Genomic DNA, 5377 nt, shown 5'->3' with positions numbered 1-5377 from the left:
GTAGAAGTGCTAGCTATCTTAAATAAAAATCATGTAGGGGTAAAAGGGCTTCTCTTTGAGCCCTGACCTTTGCGTTTAGCTGTACTTGGAGCTCTCTGTCTCCAGGTGGCAGTGCATGCTGCGATGCGGTGCCGAAGCCCTGAGGATTTGGGGATTGGTTTTGTTTTTACTGTTCCAAATTGTGTTTCCTCACCTGCCCAAATAGAACTCAAGTGCAAAGACGGGTCTCGGGCTTCAGATTTTCTTTTTTTCATTCAGATATGAAGGAAACAAAGAGGAAATCCTACCTTGAAGAAGTCAAGAAGAATTTGACAAGCACTATAAAAGAAATGGGGGCCTGTGAAGGGGTATGCTATCAAGTATTGTAGTAAAAAATGTCCTTTGTCTCTGCTAACCCTGAACTCTCCTCTTCAAGAGTTCCTGCCCTCTGCTAATCTTTCCTCTGCCATTGCCACTATTGGTCCTCTACTCCTACATCTTTCACATCACCTTACACACCCTCAGCTTCTGTTCTTGTTCTGTTCCTCAATTCTGTTCTCTCTTCTTGTCTCTATACCCCACTTCTTTCTTCTGAAATCCTTTCCTGGCGGGTGCATTAGAAGATGCTCAGGTATTATGCTGGGGCCACCTTTCTGCTTAATTTCAGTTAAAGCATGAAGATAATAGTCTGTCAACAAAGTAGGTGTAAGATTTTGTTCTTCAGGTAAAGGAAGTCACTAGTCTTTCTTTTTGAATACATTTTTTGTAAGTGCAACCATTCTGGTTTAAACTTTCAGAACAATTTGATGCAAGGTAGAGCATAGAAAACTTCAACCTTGGCAACTGACAAGCAAACATGACTGGATGGGGATGCACTGAACCTTGTATAAGTGCAATGGTGAAATCTATAGGACTAACAGTGTGTGGAAACATACTAGTTTCCTGAACTTTAAATGTAGGGTCCTCAACAACCTTTTGTTGCTTTAATTGTCTGGCTTTTTGTAGTGTGAGACATATTCTGTTACTAAATAGGATAATTGCTTGCATCTAAATCATTCTTACATGCCTGTTATTTAATTTATGGATAGTTCAAGATTCAAGGTTCACGTTCACCAAGGGAGCTGGAAGGTGCAGCCATGACATATCTGCAGCTCTGCATGTCTGAGATATGGGAACATCAGACCAAAGGTATAATAGATATAACTGCTATGGTAGGACTGGAATCTGAATTTTAAGTTTTGGAAACAGGTGGAGCATTCGGTTCTTGGTAGGTGCAGAGGGGCACATGGTTACTCTACATGCAGGAGACATCATGAGTAGGTATTTTGGCAGTGGTGATTCAGTTGTAGGTCATGATGAGATATCTGAGCTTTTGTTTTTCCATTCAAACATAACCTGGTTTTCAAAATCACAAACCTTTAGACAGAATAGAAATGTAATATGAAGGTAACTCATTTACCCTGCTATGGAGTATGCAGTTTTCTTTGCCGTGGGGAGACAGGATACAAACAACTCTGTGCTTCCTTGTAATAGACTGAGTAACCCCAGTGCCCAAGGCAGACATGTTCTCTGGTGTCTGGGCTGAACAGTCACTCAGCTGCATTATGAGGCTTTTGTTTTTACACATGATACAAACTCTGTTCTTCAGCATAATTTGAGACCAAAGATGTTGTATTAGCCTGGATGTAGATGAAAACCTGAACTCTGAAAAAGGATTTGGGAAGAGCTTCAGCCAAAATTATTCTGCAGTAAACTTCTGCCCTTCATTGATAAGTTCTTTCCATGGTTCTCTGGCAGTTGTAAAGAAAATAATCAACACTAAACAGATTTGGTGCATCTGTGTTTCCATATTCAGTCGTACAGGATCCCTAAAAATACAGACATTGGATGGAAATTAAGTAATAGGGGATAAAAGAGGCTGTGTTGTATACTATAATTGATATTGCAAAGTTTTAAATTAAAAAAGCTTACAGTGCTCATTAAATTGATGATGAAGCAAAAGATAAGGTCAGTAAAAAGGGCCACGCCTGTGCTATTCATGGGATTTAGTTTCTTTTTATGAAATGAGGAACCCATCTTGTTCAGCATACCAATTCTGGTAACTAATGGGCTGTTGACAAATACATGCAATGACTGAATGATTAAAGGCCCATCATAAGGCCATGTCAAAGTCCCTGTTTTTGTTGGCCCCACTGAAGGGCACTGCTGTAGCAAGCATTCAGTTACCAGCATCACTTTCAGTGTGGAGCAGTATCACCTGGCCATTTATTACCCTGAGGGTTTCCATTGTGTTTACACAAATGTAATAACTGCATTCTGGAAACAAGAGGTTTGCAGCTGGTTACTATACGACCTTGGGTCAATAAATTCTCCTAAGTGCTCCTCTACAGTCAGAGGAGGTAAATGCAATTAACTGTTCAAAGGTTGTGTACAGACATCTCTGTCAGTTGAGCTGGAGAGGAGGTTTCACAGGAGCCTTGTTATGCAAGACAAACAGCAGAACAAGGAAAAGGCAGTTGGGAGACTCGTGTTTTATAGGTTGGGATCATGCTTTTAATTCTTGAAGGATGGAGAGACTGACTACTGAGGTTACACTTCAGCTCAGGAAAATGAGATAAAATGTTCTTGGTAATGAGCCCCTTATTGTAGACTTCCCAACACTCAGTTTAAGAAGAAAACTGAATTTGTCATTATACTTAATATAACATTAGGAACCCAAAACTGAAATTCTGGCAGTAATCTGTCCATTACAGATATGGAACTGGCTTGTCGAGAAAGAATGAGACAATGGCAGTTTACTGGTGGGTTAGTTGATGGGTCTGTTGAGTGTGTAAGTTCTTGCTATTTAGCAAGACAATATTAAACAGATTAAAAAGTAATGAGTTGACTTATTACCAGCCTCGGAGCCTCGTGTAGAAGCTTCTTGTGTAGTGACAACCTTTCTCTCTCTCTTTTTTTTTAATAATTAATTTATATCAAGTTTTGGTATGTAAAAGACAGAATTTGTGGTTTATCTAAAACATGGGTTGGTATTCTGCACTTCACGTGGTTGAAGGAGAAGGATGTTTGTCTGATCACATTCTTATGTCAGAGGTGTTACTGATTTCAATTCACTCTTGCCACTGAAAGTCAGTTGAGCCCTGTGGGTACTGTATAGGACGTTTTGGTTAGCTCTGTTTGGCAGTAATTGAATATTCCTTAAGCTGTTTTTTAGCACTATGTTAACTCTTTTTCACCTGGTTCATTATGTCACAGGCATTGCTTTTTGTTTAGAGACACGTGAGCTTAAGAATTTGATGAACAAAAGCACCTCTTCTATGGTGTTTGGCTCATTTTCAGATGTTATAAGGAAGTGATCCCTACTGTGATAAGTATAAATGCTGCTTTTGAGAGAAACAAAATTCGTGGTGATTTTTTTAAAGGAGTTTTCTACTTGTGAATAGCTTTTCTCATTACAAATTGTGTTTTCAAATGAAGCTCTGATCAGATTCAAACTGCACGGGCAGCACAGCAGCTGTGAGCCTTAGACTTTCAATATCATAATATTCATTATGAGAGTCTTTTACCTTAAGCTGTAAGAACGAGTCTGTAGTGATTTGTGCTCCACCAGGAAGTGTCCATCAGTGCCACCCCAAATACCATGGATTGGTCTTTTTGTCACAAATTGTGTTCTAAAGCAAGGCAGTAACACATGACAATGGCTTGACAGTGACTGTGTTGCCCATTTGGACCTTTTTTTCCTTGCAGTCTTTTCTGCTTTTCAGAGGCAGTGTATTTCTGCCTGAGCAGGAGCCAGCTGGTGCATCTTTTGGCTTTTGTATTATTTAATTTATCTTATACTTCTGCCAAGCCAGGTTTTATGAAATAGTGCTAACTGAAGTACACAGTAGTCATCAAGTACTTCTTTCAGCCTGTGATTAATCAGGGCAGGCACATTAACTTTAAAAAAATCCCCGTTCTTTGAAGAATGTTTTTTGGTTTTTTCATAATTGTGTTTGGTATTTACAATAATTTTTTTTCAGTTTAGAAGCAGATGGAGGGATCTGTCATTCAGCTGAGAGCCTAACAGTGTATTTATCACTGGCTGGAGAGGGCCCTGGCATTGCACACTTGAGGGACTAATCCTGCACACCAAAGTAAGCTGTAGATCAGAAGGACAGTTCTGGAACTGCTGTTTATTATACCCACCACCCATGAGTGCCTTTTCCCCCAGAAGAATCTGCCTTTATATTCTGCATTAATCTGTTTTGAAACTTATGAGCCAGCTTTGTTCACATGCTTTTACTGCCTCATATCAAATATTCTCTTTCAGCTGCTGCCCCACAACATTAGATTGAACTGCTTCATTACCTGTGTGCTGTTTAAAAACAAGTTAAAAAAAAAATCTGCTTAAAACCAAGTGTGCTTTATGTTCCTTTATTATTACAGCTTATTTTTTGCAGTCTTTGGGATCCCGCTTGGAAGAAGCTTAAAAGTGGTGGTGTTTTGATGAACATTTCCTGCCATTCTACAGGACAGATTTTAGAAGGTAGACAGTTGACAATAAATTCTTGCAACTGATTAGGCTGACTCGTGTTCTTTATTAGGTAACACGCAGGATCTGGGATTTTCTTAAGTCTTGCTTTCGTTTTCTCAGCAGTTATTTCATGCACAGAAAAGCAGTTGTATCTCAGTATGAAACAAGGAACAAGGAAAATGTTTCAAAACAAATTCCAAACAGAAGTTGTTAGTCTGGAGGATATTATGTCATGATAGCAGACACAGCCAAAGGCTGTATTTGCTGGAGACACCTCCCTGATGCCTACCAATCTGAGGACTCATTTTTCATGCCTAAAAGTGGAGAATTTTGTTTTCCACAATTGTGTAACTGCAGTGTCTGCTTTCTCTTTTATTTTCTTTTTATTTTCTGTTTTTAGAGGTCAGCAAATGGTGTGTTTAATCACAGTTTATAGTACAGAATGCAGAAGCCTGTTGAATCCTGGAGACTTTCTCTCCCCAAAGACCTCTGTAGAATTTGTTCTATCTTGCAGAATAGATTGCATCTTTATGACCAAGATTTTCAAAATTCTCAGGTTGCTTTTTAAGTGCTTGAGAGACCTTGAAAATTTCACTTGGTGATCATCTTATTTCATGGTGTTGCTGCATAACCTCAGGAGAGTAAGATCACTTCTCTGGACCATTTAAAAGAAATGGGATTTGAAAAGGAAAGACATGGGAGGAAATCAGGATCAGAGATGTTATTTTTTTTTACCATGTCATGGTAGTCTGCCAGAAAGTTAAGAAAATTTTAAAATGCTTCTGATAAACTTAAGTCTGTCAGACTAGACTGAGCCAGAGAAATATGCATGGTTACAAAAAGGAGTGCTTTGTACTGCACAGGCAGTCTGTGAGGCTGAAG

The sequence above is a fragment of the Calypte anna genome, chromosome 19 (assembly GCF_003957555.1).
Source record: "Calypte anna isolate BGI_N300 chromosome 19, bCalAnn1_v1.p, whole genome shotgun sequence".
Classification (NCBI taxonomy): domain Eukaryota; kingdom Metazoa; phylum Chordata; class Aves; order Apodiformes; family Trochilidae; genus Calypte; species Calypte anna.
This window is presented reverse-complemented; position numbering follows the sequence as displayed.